The sequence below is a fragment of the Lycorma delicatula genome, chromosome 11 (assembly GCF_047948215.1).
Source record: "Lycorma delicatula isolate Av1 chromosome 11, ASM4794821v1, whole genome shotgun sequence".
Taxonomy (NCBI): Eukaryota; Metazoa; Arthropoda; class Insecta; order Hemiptera; family Fulgoridae; genus Lycorma; species Lycorma delicatula.
Window position 1 is genome coordinate 82,888,347 of NC_134465.1, and position 18,933 is coordinate 82,907,279.

At 37.4% G+C, this 18,933-nt stretch overlaps 1 protein-coding gene across 10 annotated transcripts in view; it reads right to left on the reverse strand.

Moving 5' to 3' along the window:
- The window catches only part of LOC142332356 (uncharacterized), a 93,742-nt gene that overhangs the window by 29,681 nt on the left and 45,128 nt on the right, over positions 1 to 18,933 (reverse strand). For 3 of the 10 annotated variants that reach the window (XR_012758279.1, XR_012758272.1, XR_012758274.1), the window contains 2 exons: positions 602 to 827; positions 223 to 312 (listed from right to left, as the gene is read on the reverse strand). The exons of 4 other annotated variants lie outside the window; for them this stretch is intronic. The gene's annotated coding sequence lies outside the window, so the exon portion shown is untranslated. Of the gene's footprint in view, positions 1 to 214; positions 313 to 601; positions 828 to 18,933 lie in introns of those variants that run through there. 3 more of the 10 variants (XR_012758273.1, XR_012758275.1, XR_012758278.1) reach the window with 3 other exon arrangements.

An 18,933-nucleotide genomic window follows, 5' to 3' on the forward strand; every position in this document is an offset into this window, starting at 1 on the left:
CGCCCCGCTAGATCTTGACCCTGCCTGATCTTTAACCTCGTCAACCTGCTTATTTTGACCCCAGACTGACCTTGACCCTGACTGACCCTTCCTGATCTTGACCCCGCGCCTAATCTTAACCTATACAACCCCGCCTGATCAAATCTCTCTAATCTTAACTTCTTCCACCCCGCTCATTTTGAACCCCCCCTTCTTTTAACCTCGCCATCCCACTGATCTAACCTGCCTATCTAGCCTCGCCATCCCGCTTGATCTTGACTCCACCATATTTTGCTGTAAGGTAGTGATGCAGTTGAATCTGATGATCGAATTCTGAAAAAAGAATAATAAAAACTATATATATATATATACACGAGACACACATACATATAATACATTGTAACATTTAAGCTCTATGATTGGCAATGTTATATTAAATAAAGTTAGCTATCAAATAAGACATTAGAGAAGATAGTTTTTATTTTTGGAACGATTAGAAAGTTCTAGTAAGTTTTGTTTTACAATGTATTTGAATATCAATATTATTTTGGTAAGGTTTAGTTTAGCATACTTTTGAAAAAATACTGCAATAGGAAAAAGAGCAAAAATTAAAGTGACTGACCTTGACCCTGATTGACCCTTCCTGATCTTGACCCCGCGCCTAATCTTATCCTATACACCCCGCCTGATCTAATCTCGCCATCCTGTCTGATCTTGACCCTGACCTAATCTTAACCTCTTCCACCCCACTTATTTTGACCCCCTTATTTTAACCTCGCCATCCCGCTTGATTTCGACTCCACCATATTTTGCTGTAAGGTAGTGATGCAGTTGAATCTGATCAAATTCTGAAAAAAAGAATAATAAAAACTATATATAATATATACACATACACAAGACACACACGCACACATAAGACACACGCACACACAGAGTGTGTGTGTGTGTGTGTGTATGTGAGAGCAAGAACATATAATATATTGAAACATTTAAGCTCTATGATTGGTAATGTTATATTAAATAAAGTTAGCTATCAAGTTAAATATTAGAGAATATAGTTTTTATTTTTGAAACAATTTGAAAGTTCTAGTAAGTTTTGTTTTACAATGTATTTGAATATCAAAATTATTTTGGTAAGGTTTAGTTTAGCATACTTTTGAAAAAATATTGCAATAGGACAAAGAGCAAAGTCTGGTTAAAAATTAAAGTGACAGCTAAAGAAGAAGGCATTATGAACAGAAAGTCTGAGCCATGAATTTAAAAAAAAAAAGTATTTACAGAAGCCAATCATTATTTGCACAGAATTATGTCATCATTAAATTCTAAGATTAATTTTATATTAAGAATGGGTTTTTTAATTACTCTCACAAAAGTTTCTTCTTATACCAACATATGTGCACACGGGCCACGAGTTCATGTTATTAAATAATTTAATAATTTGTATTATACCTGGTGAACAAAAAAAAAATATTGGGGTTTTAATTTATTATAATATTACTTCTATGACATGTACAATGCTCCTCATTAGCATAACTCTGCCTGGGATCAATTGAATGACACTTCCCCAACTACTGGATTGGTCAGCATGGACCCAATTAACAAAACAAAATTTAATAACAGGTTACAACATTTTACTGTTTTAAAACGAAACACTACACAATGTATACGCAATAAATCTATTTGAAGCTAAGGAATAAAAAATAAAAATACTGAAAATGACAAAAGCATTATAGAAATCTTTCTCGAGCGAGTGATGGTGAATTTTACATTTTTTTTGTTAATAAAAAACACTGCGATAAATTTTTTTTCAACTACATTCATATAGTTTTTGGGGTGAAAAGAAACAAACACCATTCATATTACCAAAGTCAGTATATCACAATCTAAAGCTACTACTGAAGTCATATCAATAAACTCCAAAAGAAAAACATCTTAGCATAAGACATAGCTCTTATGTCATAGGAGAATAGGAAGTGTTTGATTTAATATATATATATATCTATTATCAATCACACATTCACAACAAATTCTCACCATCAAATTCACGGGTTTAATAGTTCAAGATAACTTGAACAAATATTCAACTTAACATTATCACCGAGTAGTTTATACTAAATGAAGATTTTTGTTAAAATGCATCCACTGGTTGAGATGGGTAAAATAATGTGATAAATGTTTGTACGAATGGAGCTAGAGTGGGGAGGTCTTTTATTGACTGCACATTTGAGTATTGCCAGTCTGTGTCGTGCATTAGCTTTTGAACAAGGTTTTCTAATCGTATGTTGTTGTTTGTTAAAATGCGGTTAACTGTTGAAGAAAGTGTATTTGTGATAGAAACTTAAATAATGTGTTATTCAGAAGGTATTTAAAAAATTTTATGAAAAAGATTCGGTGTAAAAAGAAACTGCCCGACACAGGTCAGTTTTAATGATGCAGGTAATATGTAACATTAAAGCGGCAGTTACAAGATCTCATAAACATTTGTGGATACTAAGCCAAGAAAAGAACATTTTACTTGGTTCATTGCACACTGCAGCGAGGAGAATGATAAATGTTATTCATATCGAATGCAGGTTTTCCACGAGTTAATGCTGATTTTGCTAAAAGGGTACACATTGCTGTGAATAGTAACTTGATTAGAGGTAACATTAACATTTTAAATAAAATGTTTTCCACAGATGAAGCACGGTTTCACCTTGGCGAGTATGTTAACAATCGGGGTGAAAACCCGCACATTTTCTTTAAATCTTTCCTATACCCGCAAATAATAAGCATATGTGTGTGGTTTCAAGGTAGCAAATTATAAACCCTCGTTTTTTTTAATGGATCTGCAGTCTACCTAGAAATTATCCAAAATTTCATCGTCTAAGCGGATGGGCATGACTGCTGGTCATACAGTTCTCTACTCTATATTAAGAGTGAGATTCTTTAAGATTTTTTTGGTGGGAGAATCATTTTTAAAAGGTTATGGGCACCAAGATTCCCTGATATTGACTAATCCAAACTTCTTTCTGTGGAGTTAATCAAAATAAATTGTTTATAGGAGCAATTCACACACCTTGCAGGAATTCAAGATAAGCATTACCAATATCATCAGAAAATACACAGGGTACAGCCAAAAACATGGTCAAATGTGCTTAACAAATCCAAAGAAATGAGTGGATGGATATCATTTTCAACACCTTCTGTAAATTATGGCACCCTCTTTTATGTTTAATACTCTGCACATATAAATCCATTCTTTAACAACTAATTGTATAGCATATCCCAGATTCTTCCTATAACTTCTGCCCCGATCTTAGTGACTAACAATATAACTAAATTTTATTTTTATTACATGAAAAATTGGTTCCTGTTGCTGCTGTTGTCGTTGCTGTCTTCGTCATCATCGACGTGGTCATAGTTGCTATTGTTGTCATCTTCCTGATAACTGTATCTATTGAAATTTATTTAGTGATTTTTGCATTTTATTCATCTGCTGAGATTGTGAAGAATTTTCAGCACTTATTATTGGAAATTTATCAATATTTGGAAGCCAATACAGCTGTTGTTTTTTTTTTAGATAAAGTGGGAAATTCCTTGACTTTTGGAGCGACTATAGGTATTTTTCCAGATGTAAACATTATAGATAAATTCACTGGTTTTGATGGTTTGAATGTTTTCAGTGGCTTCAATGGCCTCTGTGGTTGCAATGGTCTCTGTGGTTGCAATGGCGGCCTCAATGGTTTCAGTGGTTTCATTGGTTTAAATGTATTTTTTGGTAGTAATATTGATCTGTCATATTTTTTAATGTTCACTACTTGAAATGACAATGGCTGTAAAGCCCTTGAATGACATATCAGTAAAGTACTTTTACTACACAAACCACCACCTTTAGCACGTGGTCCGTTCGCACATGATTTTGAAGAAAGCCCTTGTGATTGTTGTACAGTTATCGATCAAGTTAATGGCCCTTTATTAGATGACCTATTTGCCACCGGAACAGGAGCTGCATGATAAAACGTGCTCACATTGAATACTTACAAAAAACTTAAAGAGTTACCTTTCATTTTACCTGTGATTTATTATTGTAAGTTAAGATTAGATATATTAAGTAGCTTTAAAACCCTGTTAATCTTTTTTCCACTCTGTATTACAGCCAGCATCCTAAAATTTCAGTGTAAGTAAGTAGGCTCTTATACATTTTCTAATCTGTACTGACTCTTTAAACTTGCTTATGTTATATTGCCAGTCCTGATATCCTTTTACTCAAAATGTATTGTTTGAAATTACTGTACTAAAATATTCCTCTTCTTCATTTTAGTTGTAAAAGTATAATAATGCTGTTGACTTCTATCAAACTTGAATTTAATTCGGTTATAAAATTTAATATTTTATCAAAATCTGCTGAAATCCAGCAAGTATAAATTATATGATTCCATGTACTTGTTGCCCATAAGAAAAGTAGATCAGCAATACTAGCTGAATCAACTACACATAGCATTTCTGACCTTCTGTTTATATGAACTTTCTTCTTTACTTTCACCATTTACTTTTTTCTTCATATTTAGCTGAAAGTTTGTTTCATTCTTTGTAAATCCTTCAGTACTTCTGTAATCTGTATTTGTGTGTGTGCCACACACACAAATACAGGATATATATATATATGTCCGAAGTAGGAGTTATGAAGAATGTACAGGACATGTTGCAACAATTTCTACTAGTAAAAATAAAGAGGAAAGCTCATACAAACAGAGGATCAGAAATGCTTTATAGTTGAGCATCGGCTTGCGAATAATTTCCCCCTGATTTGGCTTCTTCAGTAAAATTAAATCGGTCTGCAATTCTTGGTACCCTAATTATGGAATCAATTTGGTGGATTTAAATAAATTCCAATCTGAAAAATTGAAAAAAAAAATAAGCTCCAAAGTTGTATTTTTAGTAATTTTCATAAAATTTCAGGTTAAATATAAAAGATTGGAGTCAAAAAACACTTATGTTTAGTGTAAAATAACCCTTTCAAATGGGTGATAAACACACATTCAGCTTTAAAACAAGACTTGTGGAGAATTTGATTTTGAGTAAATTATATGAATGAAGTCCACAGAAACTATAACCCAATCTTTTGTCTTTTACCCCAGAGCGCTTTTACATGTGCTATATTTGACGCCCATAAATTACTACCATTTCTCAAACCTGAAAAATTTGAATGCCGGTCATCGATTCAATTCAAAGATGAGGTGAAAGAGTCATCTTTGAAAAGCCTCTCTTTTTTAGCTAATGAATAAAAAGAATATGTTAAGCGGCAAACTTTTATAAATGGTCATCTTTTATTATCATATAAATCTGATTTTGGAAACTGTTAACAAAATCCCATTTAGTTAAGTTGCTTTCCCCATGATAGTAATGGTTGGTGCTCATAAAACAGCAAGTTTCTCTCATCAATAGACCGAAGTTTTATTTGCAGAGCAAAATATCAAATGTATTTCATTTGATATGAATTGCAATTTACATTCAATGAAGAAAGCGGTTGAAAATTTCAATTTTCATTATTTCAAATAAACCTGACTTCAGTTTGTTGTTTAACTATTTACAGGTTATGCATTTTCATCGAACCAGATGTATGGGAAATTTAATCATTTGATGTCATCAAAGATTTTTCAATTTAGATTATGTACAGCAAACATGAGGTTGATGGTTACATTTGATTTTCTATGACCTCCTTTAGTACCCCACATTTCATACATCTCTATCCTTTTCCGTACAGTTTTACCTGTTCATGTGTTTTACTGCCATAAGTATTACAATCTACATTAATTGTTTCAAGCATTTGCTTCTAATTCTAAAATCTGTATTTGATAGCAGATTTTTTTTTATCTATCTTCCTTTTTAAGTCTACATTAAGGAATGAATTCTTTGCAATTTTACCTCCTAAATTACAAAAACACTTCCATTTCTGTTAATAGAATATTCTCCCGTCTAAATATTTAATTCCTTATTAACGTTCTACAGAAATAGAATTCATTCTTTTGTCTTAATTTCATTTACGGTAGTTAAATATTATTTTATATATTATGTGATTTAATCAATAACTCAAAAATAAAACTACATAGAAATATAATTATATAACATACTATCTGTTTAAGCTACAGTATAACTTAACTTATAAGGCTATCACTATCAGAAAATAATTTATCTGGATAAATATATTTCTAAACCCATCCTCAGAATTTAATAAAAACAACGATTAAAGAAAATCTTTTCCGATCAGGTCACTTCCCAAATTTTAAGCAAACAACATTTATGTACAAACATATTCATAGAGTATAAAAATAAACTTGGTGTAATAGTAAATATATACATATGTATTTATTATATTTTAATAATAATAATAATAATAATATATACATATACTACACAAATTAAGAGGTAAAAATATTTTTAAAATTCTCATAGGAAATCAATATTCCTCTGATCACCAGTAGTTTTCCTTTTTCAATTATGTTAATAACCCTGCTTCTATTACATTTACCTAATCGTGAGCTCTAAACAATGATACTTTATGCATATTCAAATTTTTTTTTGTAATACAGTTACAAATGATGATATTTTGGTTTGAAAAATTACAAGAATCAATAAATATAAACTGAATTCTGCTTTCACAGCTCACATACGAACATGTGTTGTTGATGAAAGAAGTTAAAAATAGAGTTGGTGGATGGACATTCCCCTCGCCATCGCATCTATGTCTCTCTGGTTAGCAATACCTATCCCAGGAAAAGGTCAAAATGTCATAGCACAAGACACTACCATTAAATTTCTCACAAATTAGAGCATAAAAACCTGTAAAATCTTGACTAGACTGCATATGCATTTTGGGGATATGACATTATCATATACCCAAGTCTATAACCGGACCAGGAAATAAGTCAAATAGCCAGATGTAGAAAAAGAGTCACAATATTTAAGACAAGTGTATTAGATGGCAACAATCTTGATCAATCTGTGACCTCACTGAAGACAATCAGCACCTTATGGTTGATGAAATTTTTTTGGAAATGGCTACCAGTCAAAAAAGTACCCGTTCTATTACTACAAAGCATGTAGGGTCTGCAGACTTTGCAAGGTGGGTTTCAAGATTTTCGACCCAAAATCACAAACAGGTCTGACAGAAAATTTGCTAAAGGCTCTTGAATCGATTTTGACAAAGGGAAATAAGTAATTGCAGAATGAAAATTTTTATAATCATGAAATTATGTAAACTACAAATCAAATTCATTACTTCTTTAAGTACTGACGATTTGAACTGAAACAGAAGAAATAAAAAAAAAAATGTTATTCATTGTGATGTCATGCATCACAGATATATCTGAATTTTGTATTCCAGCAAGTGGAAAATAAGAAAACCATTCCTTTGTCCAGGGACTACAGTTTTCTTATTTGGGGAATGCTTATAAGATCAAACTAACAGGCTGAAGTAACTACAAGTAAAACCAGGCTTTAAATCCTTCTTAACAACATATATGTTGTAAATTTGTATTGCAGTAAAGTCATACACTAACAGTAAATAAAAGTGATCTTCAAAAGAGTTAGCATCCACTTTTGATCTGCTGAGAAAGTTCTGTAAAATTCTTCTAAAACAAATAGTGAGAGGTTATATGATTCCTCCTGGATCAGTCTAGGTTCAAATTTTCATTCGAAAGTGAAAAAAAATTAAAATTACTCCAACCTTGTTATTTTATGTCTAAGAAAAGATGTTTTCAGAAATTCATTTTAGATATAAAAAATTTCAATTGTGATACATGTAAGCAACAAGTGCAACAGGGATCAGTCAGAGTTACTATGTCTGAAAGTAATGATGTTCTCAGATATAGTTATTGCAGAATAATAATGTTCCTCATTATTGCCAACAGTTAACAGAATGATGGCTTTAATTTTCACTTTTTCTAATAAACCTATCAGAAAATGTTTCTTGTTTTTGAGAATGGCTGTGTTAATTTTTTGAAATACAATATTAACACTCAGAGTACAAAGCTCGGGTCCACATGATCCCAGAAATCACAATTATTATTTTTTTCAATTATTCATTTTCAAAAGTTTTTAACCTTTTAGGTATTTTACAATTAAACATTAAGAACAGGATTCAATCACAATTGGCAAAAAGTATGTCATATTTTTTGTAATAAACAGTTTGAAGAGAAAGATTTCTTACCTGGGTCACAAAGGATCCAGGTCAGTAAAGTTTCTTTCTTTTACCTGTTTAGCCTCCGGGAATTATCATTCAGGTATTACTTCAGAGGATGATATGTATGAGTGTGTAAATCAAGTGTAGTCTTGTACAGTCTCAGTTCGACGACCATTCCTGAGATGTGTGGTTAATTGAAACCCAACCGTTGAAGAAAACCGTTATCCACGATCTAGTATTCAAATCCGTATAAAAGTAACTGCCTTTACTAGGACTTGAACGCTAGAACTCTCAACTTTCATATCAGCTGATTTGGGAAGACACGTTTTCACTACTAGATCAACCAGGGGGGTTAGTTAACCTATAGAAATCTAGGTTCTTCTAGGATAATAGGCAAATAAACTTGATTTTAGGTTATGAAGTTACCTAACTTAGTTTGTTTTTAGGTTATCGGTTAACAGTTACTAGTGAGCATTTGTAGTGTCAACAGTACCTAATCTAAAATGAGTGAATTCAAAATATTTTGAAATATACAAGACAAAGTAATAACTACAATACGAAGTAATTTACAATACAAAGTATACTTTAACAAAGTAGCAATTCGGAAGTGATTATCATCGTTCGAAGTACCTTAAAGATTTAGGAATTAAACTATTAGAAGCAGCAATAAACCAAAGAGCCCAAGAAATTAAAAACACTGGAGGCAAAAATTACAGAAATCACATAATTCAAGCGATTGAAATGACAGGAAGAGAAATAACAATGAAAAATCTGATCACTTCCTTGTACGCCTATTAAATTACATTACACTTAATGAAAAGTACATAAAATTTTAATTCATTAAAAACTTATATTTTTTCTTTTTTTTGTTGTTATTGAATCATTATTCATCGTAAAGATTTTTTTTAGCGGTTAATAAATAAATATATGTAAATTAAAAAAAAGAAGTTAAAAATAAAAGGAGATGAATGAAGTCTGATTCAAACCGATGTGCCTTCCCTAAGATCCAATATTTCATTAATTAAAATTTTATTTGGCTATAACTATAGGACCAGTGAAAAGTACCACTTATAACATATTGTTGAAAAGCTCTGAATGTGGACTTATTACTGCAGTTGAGAAAAAGACCAAAATCCAATTTTTTTTTGGATTTGGGCTTTTTTTGACACTTTTGGTTCTGTCGATTGCAATCAAAAGGGGAGGTGTGCACAACTAGATGTTACAGCAGTCCCAAATCAAACATTTCACCATCCTACGGCTAATCATTTTTGAGTTATGCGAGATGTATACGTAAGTATGTACAGATGCCGTACCAAAACTAGTCAAAGTGGATTTAGGGATGGTCAAAATGGATATTTCTGTTAAAATCTGGAAACCGAAATTTTTCACGATCATAATACTTAACCTTGTAAAAGGAAGTAATAAAAAAACAATGGATTGTGGATCACACAAATTTTCAATTTACTTGAAAATGAATTCCAAAAAATGGATTTACTACCAATAGGCAAAATAAAAATATCTTGAACTATAACTTCAAAATAAAACAAATTAAAACCCACAAAAACTGATAATAATATACCTATTGAAAAACTTATTCTTGTACAAGCGAAGTGCAAGACACAACCGTAGAAAATGCCAGTAGCCATTTAGAACAATGAAATGCTGCCTATCCTTTGTTAAATACTAAGTACACATTGAAATTAATTATATTTTATCAGAATTTATACATAATGCTTAGTATAAGACTTGGAAGCCAGGTTTGAACAACACATACAGACCTTAGATTTAGACCTCCTACTTATCACGTTTCGCTCATTGTAATTAAAGAGGAGGGTAATTAAGGTTATTCATTTCATCTCAGGTGATGAACTGAAGAATGCAATGAGGTTGTGGATCATGGAAAGCCTACCAGAATCCTTCATTGACAGAATGAAAAAACTGGTTCACCGGTCAGATGAAATGTGTTTCTGTAAATTGTGACTTCATGGAAAAAAAATCTAATTTTTTGAAGCAAAATAAAATGTACTATTATGCCATATTTGATTTATTTGCGATTTATGAGCGACTGTGTATTACATCTCTCATATCACCTAATTTCAATTTTATATATAGTTGTATCCACAACTCTATCAAATCATTGATGATAAGATTATATACAAAATCGATTTTTCATAATTATCAATTTAGGAATAAAATACTGCACGAATAGATTTACATATTTCCTCAATAATATAATATTATACAAATTATTATGACTAGATCATAGATAATAATTATTTTTATAATTCAAATAATATAATATTATACTAATTTAATACACTGTTTAAACATGATTACAATGTATAATATATACCCTTGGAAATAATCTAAGCTAGTATACATAATGCTACAATTTTAAATTTAGATACTTTAATAAATTTTTTCTTACTTTCTCTGGAAGAAATATCTCTAAGAGTAATTTTATCCGTGATTATCCACGGAATTTGTATTTGTTAATGAAATTTGTGTTAGGAGAAGACCAATTTGGTTTCAGGAAAAGTATAGGGACAAGGGAAGCAATTTTAGGCCTCAGATTAATAGTAGAAGGAAGATTAAAGAAAAACAAACCAACATACTTGGCGTTTATAGACCTAGAAAAGGCATTCGATAACGTAGACTGGAATAAAATGTTCAGCATTTTAAAAAAATTAGGGTTCAAATACAGAGATAGAAGAACAATTGCTAACATGTACAGGAACCAAACAGCAACAGTAGCAATTGAAGAACATAAGAAAGAAGCCATAATAAGAAAGGGAGTCCGACAAGGATGTTCTCTATCTCCGTTACTTTTTAGTCTTTACATGGAACTAGCAGTTAATGATGTTAAAGAACAATTTAGATTCGGAGTAACAGTACAAGGTGAAAAGATAAAGATGCTACGATTTGCTGATGATATAGTAATTCTAGCCGAGAATAAAAAGGATTTAGAAGAAACAATTAACGGCATAGATGAAGTCCTACGCAAGAACTATCGCATGAAAATAAACAAGAACAAAACAAAAGTAATGAAATGTAGTAGAAATAACAAAGATGGACCGCTGAATGTGAAAATAGGAGGAGAAAAGATTATGGAGGTAGAAGAATTTTGTTATTTGGGAAGTAGAATTACTAAAGATGGACGAAGCAGGAGCGATATAAAATGCCGAATAGCACAAGCTAAACGAGCCTTCAGTAAGAAATATAAGTTGTTTACATCAAAAATTAATTTAAATCTCAGGAAAAGATTTTTGAAAGTGTATGTTTGGAGTGTCGCTTTATATGGAAGTGAAACTTGGACGATCGGAGTATCTGAGAAGAAAAGGTTAGAAGCTTTTGAAATGTGGTGCTATAGGAGAATGTTAAAAATCAGACGGGTGGATAAAGTGACAAATGAAGAGGTATTGCGGCAAATAGATGAAGAAAGAAGCATTTGGAAAAATATAGTTAAAAGAAGAGACAGACTTATAGGCCACATACTAAGGCATCCTGGAATAGTCGCTTTAATATTGGAAGGACAGGTAGAAGGGAAAAATTGTGTAGGCAGGCCACGTTTGGAATATGTAAAACAAATTGTTAGGGATGTAGGATGTAGAGGGTATACTGAAATGAAACGACTAGCACTAGATAGGGAATCTTGGAGAGCTGCATCAAACCAGTCAAATGACTGAAGACAAAAAAAAAAAAAAAAATGAAATTTGTAAATTATAAAATTTTTAAATATACGTATGACTGTGTCAATGTCTAAATTATGAATGAATACAATAAAATCTAAAATTTTGTGTCTAGCAACAGTTCAATAATCTCATTTAATTATCTGTTTTATTATTTTTCAGAAACATTTTTATAACATATATAATGCAGCATCTTTTGCGACCAAACATCTGTTTCTTCACTCCTACTAAATCATTTTCTCTCTCATTTCGGAAGTCTTGGACATCATCTGTATGGTCTCTAGTTTAACACCTTTTCTCCTAATTTAATATACCGGCACATTCTACGATGTGAATGTTTTTGGATTTCATTTTTTTCATATCAATTTCAAACTTATTAATTAGGTTATAAATATGTCAAACATCCATCTCCTTTACCCTCTACCTATCATACTGATTCCTACAACTCCTTTAAGTATATGTTTTCATTTTGTTATAGATGTATTTTGGTTAAGTGTATTTGTAGCTAACGAGTAGCACTCTTGACATTTTAAATTCAGTATTTTAATTCTTCTTTACTCTTTCCTGTGTTAAAAATTGTGTAATTCTGACATCGATTAACACATTATAGCGGTATTTTTTAACGCATGTAATTTTCATGCGTTACAAGTTCCCATTATCCAGTGTTCACGTTTCCACTGATGTGTTACAGAAACGATTATCTTGTAAAGTTTTGCCTCTTCTAACGATATCTGTCATTTATAGAAATATAAATACATGTAAAGGTCATAATTAACCGGTTCTGCATCCAATATGTTAACCTAAGATCCATCCTCCTTAATCAACAAATCCCTGTTCCATTGATGATGAAATATTCCATTTTTTTTTTGTGCTGATCATAACTTTCTTAAGATTATAATTTACTTTGTCCTCATACTTAACAAAATGCATTGTTTATAATTGGTCATCACCCACCTTTATTTACTTCAACATTCTTTTACCACTTCACATAAGGTACGGTTACCTTACCTTATGGTTAACATTACTATGGTAAACCCTGATGACAATGACAAACCAATCTTTTTGAAGCCAGTATATATCATTTATAAATGTTTTCAGAGCTTTTACTTAAATAACACTGATATTATGGTTTCTAATAAATTTCCTACATTTAGTATAGAGTTACTGTAAAGCTAGTTACGTCAATTAACACTTAAGTAGGACTGGTTGTGGTTTAAATTTAAGAATCTTGCTATATTCATCCAGAATACCTTTCATATTATCGCCGAATGATTTTGAAGGCACATGGCACCTTAGAATGTCATGGTCGCCCTGAAAAGAGCTCTTCAGATTTTTGGAGTGGTGGCCCTAAAAAGGACCGTTAGTGTATGTTTGGTGGGGTAGCCCTGAAAAGGGCTGTCAGGTCTGTAAGCAGGTCTTCGATGAAGTCGGCTCTGCCTGGCAGGAGGTAGTCAGGGAATCTGTGGTGATGGTCCCCAGAGCCCTGCATAATCAGTTGCTGTGCCATTTGGCTTTTATATAATCGCCTATGAGTGGTGGGAGGGTAAATTATTTTCAATACAGATAAATTATGTAAAACACAAATAAAATACTAAAAATATGTTTTTTTTGGATTTTTTTTGTAAAGTAATAGGTGATTTCTGTTGTATTTTTGGCCATAGACTTAAAAAATTTTGGCTGTAGCCCAGATGTTTGGGTATTGCATCGGGCTATTGTAATATCTAATATATAAAAAAAGAATTTTAAACAAATGTACTATATTGTATCACTTTCAATGTATTTGCTTTGATAGGCTGGAAGGAAACAGTAAGTTATCTAGACACTCACCAGATAACCGATTATGAACATTTAACTACATTATCTTTTCGCTAAGTCGTTAGTAATAGATTTAATAGCCTATTCAAATTTTGTATAGGTCTATTATTATTGTTAAGCCATATAGAATAATTTAATTTTAAATTATTCTATATAAAAGGAAAGACTAACTTTCCATTGTTATTTTTATTTCTTGTGCATTTTGTTATTACAGGAAGTGTAGTTATAAGAAGTGCTAGTCTAAGTTTTAATTTTTAATTTTAATTTTTAAAAAAAAATTTTTGGTTTTATTTTTTCTTTCATGGAAGGAAAAATAAGGCCTCCTCCACCCCGTTCTCCCACCCCGGAACTGCACGACGGTGGAGAGGAAAGCGGGTCTGGCGCTAGGAAGCGCCAGAAACGCCGGGACTCCGCGCCTCCTATGGAGACGGAGCCCGTAGCGGGCTGCAGCAAGGCTGCAGCAGCCGCCAACCCGCAGGCTGATGATGGGGCCCCATCACAGCCTGCTACCGTCAGGCGGGAGAAAATCCCGCCGATAATGCTGGACTGCCCGAAGGAATGGCCAGCATTAGCGCGTGACATAAAGTCAAGGATCGGGGGGCGCCTGGTTGCCAAGAGCACCGGGCTTTCAATCAGGCTGCAGCTGGGCAGCGAGGCGGATTACCGGGCGGTGCAGAGTTTCCTGCACTCCAAGGGAATCGCCTTCCACTCCTTTCAGCTCCCGAAGGACAGGGAGCTGAAGGTGGTTATACGGGGGATCCCCTATGGGGCTGCCCCGGAGGAAGTAAGGGAGGAACTGACCTCCCTTGGCTATGAGGTTGTTTCGGTTAAGAAGCTCCTCACAAGGGACGGACGGGAAACCCCGACCTGCCTTGTGGCCCTTAAGAGGACCCCTTCGGCCCGTACCATTTACGACCTTGGCAGTATATTTTACTGCAAGGTCGCAGTGACTGCGTTTGTGTCACGAGGGGGGCCACCCCAGTGCCACAGATGCCAGAAATTTGGGCACTCTTCGAATTATTGCCAGAGGGCCCAGCAATGCGTGAAGTGTGGTGGAAACCACGACACTTCTGCCTGCGTCAAGCCGCGTGAGGAACCAGCCTCATGCGTCAACTGTAAGGGGCCACATCCGACCAATTACAGGGGCTGCCCCTATTATAAGGAGCAGACAAATAAAGTCAAGGGACTTAAAAAGCCCGCGACTTTAGACGGCCGCAGCTGGGCCCGTGTTGCCGGTGGGGGAATATCAGCCCCCAAACCGGAGGTGCCGGCACCTGTGGCCAAGGCGGTCGTGAAAAAAGGGGAGGTACCCTCCCCAACACCCGCCAAGCCAAAACCGGCGGCGACCACCAAGAAGGTGGTAAAACAAAAGGCGGCGACAAAGCCGGCCCCGGCGAAGAAGGCCAAGCCTTCCTCGACGGGAAAGGCAAAGCCTGCTCCGGCTGGGAAGGCCAAGCAGGCTGTTAAAAACACCGCGGCCCCTGTGGCCCCGCGCCCCACCAAAAGGGCGGCCGCGCCAAAAGGAACCTCCAGCGGCAATCCGAAACCGGCTACCCCGTTGGAGACCACTGGCATGGACTTCCTGTCGCAGATGACAGTGAAGGATATCCTGCCAGATATCATGATGGTTTTGCCACGCCTGCTCCAGGCAAAATCTCTCAAGGACTGTATTCAGTCCTTAATAGAGTGCCTCATGGCTGTACTGTCCAGGTATGGTTAGGCCCACCCTCAGACTCTTGCAGTGGAACGCCAACTCAGTAGTAGGCCGGACGGAGGAACTATGCCGTCTGGCCGAGGATCTACTGATAGACGTGATACTGTTGTCTGAGACGTGCTTGAACCCAAACAAGCAACTGACCCTTCGGAACTATTTTACATATAGGACGGATAGGCCAGTTCGACCCGTTCACTCCTCTGGAGTGAACACAGTTCACTCCTCTGGAGGAACTGCGGTTTTAGTCCACAGACGCCACATGCATACGCGCGTTGTTCTTCATACAAACGTGATGGAGCAAACGTGTGTGCATGTGGAGCATCTGGGCACGGTGTATCGGCTGGTTTCGGCTTATAGCAAGCCGAACGACGCGGTAACCGGCGCAGATCTGGATGCCGTGCTGGAAAATTGGGATGGGCCCATGATACTCATGGGCGACCTCAATGCCAAACACGTGTCATGGAACAGCATTCTGACAAATCCGAATGGCAGATTGCTGTACGAAAGGGCGAGAGCCCGCCGCTTGGTCGTCGTAGGCCCACGTTCGTGCATCGCTCAGGCAGATCTAGGCCTGACGTGCTGGATATCGCAGTCATGAAGGGGGGTACCCTCCCATTCATGATTGAAACGATAGAAGACCTCAGTTCGGACCATTCCCCTGTCCTGTTGGAACTAGGTCAGGCAGAGGGTGGCCGAGATCCCCCGCCTATACCCCGAAGGTCAGTTAACTGGAAAAGGTTCTACGAAACCCTCCAGCGGGAGTACAGGCCGGTAAATCATGAGCTCCTGAACACCCCGGAGGAAATCGACGACACTGTCGGGCGCGTCACGTCGTCAATGACCGAGGCCCTGGCAGGCAGCTCATCGGCCAAGACTCGAGCAGTTGTTCGAGACGACCTCCCTCCTCATATCTCCGAAGCCATAACGGAGAAACGACGACTGAGGAGGAGATATCGAATCACCCTGTCCCCCGCTGATAAGCGGGCCTTTTATAATCAAACGGACAGGGTAAAACAACTGCTAAAAAGCCATCGAGAGGATTCGTGGAACGAATACCTCGCCTCGGTCTCTGACGACATCTCCTCGGTGTTCAGGTTGAACAGGAGACTGCGAGAAGGGAAGAAGCCTCGCCATCCGGTTGTGGGGCAGCGAGGTTTTCTTGCATACTCGGAGGCGGAGAGGGCCGAGGTATTCGCCGATACCTTGGAGGAGCAGTTCACTCCAAACCCCCCTCCCTCCCCGAACGACGTGCACACAACCGAGGTGGAATCCTTTCTTGTAGATTATTTCTCACAGGTGGAGGACGCCCCTCTAGAGATTGACCAAGTCACTGAAGCGGAAGTTTCCGCAGCCATTAAGGCCACAAGCCCCGACAAGGCCCCGGGTGTCGACGGGATCAGCGCCCGTGCATTCCGGAACATACCGGCCTCCGTGATTACAGCAATTTCGGTGATATTCACGTCCATTTTGTACGTTGGATATTTCCCGAATTGTTGGAAAACGGCCAAAGTCGTATGTTTACCCAAACCGGGGAAAAGTTTACTTTTCCCACGGAATTATAGGCCAATCTCCCTGTTACCGGTATTGTCTAAGTTGTTCGAGAGGATTTTTCTCGAAAAACTGAGGCGATACATGGAGGGAGAAGTGCGGCCCGAGCAATTTGGGTTCAGGGAGGGTCACTCAACCACCCTCCAACTGGTAAAAATAATAGACGACCTTGTCGGAGGCCTGAACAGGAAACGGGTGACTGCAGCCGTTTTTCTGGATGTGGCCAAGGCCTTTGACAAAGTTTGGCATAGCGGACTGCTTTATAAGCTAGCGCGATCGGCGATCCCCTACCGCTATGTCAGACTGATGCGGTCATATCTGCTAGACCGACATTTTGTCGTGCGCGTAGGGGAAACGATTTCCTCCACCAGAGAAATAGCCGCTGGGGTTCCCCAAGGAGCAGTACTTTCCCCGTTCTTGTACACTTTGTACGTGAACGATATGCCGCTGTCGGAAGGGGTCAAAACGGCCCTTTACGCAGACGACACGGCATATTTCTACGAATCCGCAAATGTGGATTACGCGGTCCGGAGGCTCCAAAGGCAGCTGGACTTAGTGGAACCGTGGCTCGACATGTGGAGAATCAGGGTCAACGGTGAAAAATCGGTGGCCGTGATGTTCACATGCAAGACACGAAAACCGACCAGAGAGCTGGAAATCTCAGGGGAGAAAATCCCTTTTGAGAAAACGGTTAAGTACCTGGGGGTGGTGTTGGACAGGCGGCTTACCTTCGGCGAACATGTAAATTATGCGACCCGGAGGGCTAAGGCCGCCAGAGCCTCACTATACTCAGTGCTGAACAGTGCCAGCCCATACCCACTGGCAACTAAGCTGCTCATTTTTCGGCTGTACGTACTGCCGATTCTAACATATGCTTACCCGGCATGGGGGGCAGTGTTGAGCTCCTCGCTTCAAAAGAAGATCGAGGCCGTCCAAAACATAGCGTTGCGGACGATTTTTGGAGCTCCGTGGTTCGTCAGGAACGCCACTCTCCGATCTGATGCGAGATTTCAATCCGTGTCCGAGGTGGGGGTGGCGCAGGCGCGCAGACTGTTCGGGAGAGCGGCTGTGTCCGAACACAGTCATCTTCGGGACATCTGCAGAGAGGACCCAACTCCGACAGTTGTAAGGAAGCGGCCTCACGCCGTACTGGACGAACCACCGTGATGGTGCGGTGCGGTAGCCGAAAATCGACAAACCAGGCTTAGGGTCCTCCATATCGCATGAGCCATAAACGGAATAGTGCGTCAGACGCGTTTCCGGGGTCGCGAGTAAATAGTTTTTCGCGAGTTATATAATTTGAAGACTTCAAATACGGTAAGCCGTGCATACAACAAAAACGCGGTCTAAATTAAATTTTTTTTTTTTTTTTTTTTTCGCGTGTGTTTTGTTCTGTTTCTCTTGTTTCAGAAACGGGAGAAGCGTGGATGTGGAACGACTCGACGTGCCGTCTCATCCTGCCAGTCGAAAGAAAGTAATAATTAAAATTTTTTTTTTTTTTTTTTCTCGTGTGTGTTCTGCTTCTTTTGTTGCAGATACAACAGCCACCACAAAAAAACAAATGGTTTCTTCACTGCGGCCACGCGGTCCCCCCAACCCCTTCTCAGACACACGTGTGTCTGAAGGTTAATAATTACGTGGAGTGAATAATTTCTGTTTACTTCTCCTAAGAAAATCGCCGCCCCAAAACCGCGATCGCGAATAGGTATCACCATTTTGTAAGTTCCCTATTACCTTCCTTTCCTTTCAAGAAAGAAGAAAGAGGGAACGAGCCCAGCAGCCACCTGCCCAGCAGCGACCTGCCCAGCAGCCACTGACAGCACAGAAGAACGAAGAAACCTGCACTTTCCCCCGTTCAGCCCTTCGGGGCTTCGGGAATTACAAGGTTAATGGTATGTAACTTCGGTTACTACCAATTCTGGAAAGTGCAGGCCAAAGAAGAACGAAGAGGTCTTCGGGAGAAGAAGAGGGAGAAGATGAAGAAGAAGGAAGACCAACCACTCGCCTCAACATCACGGACTGGA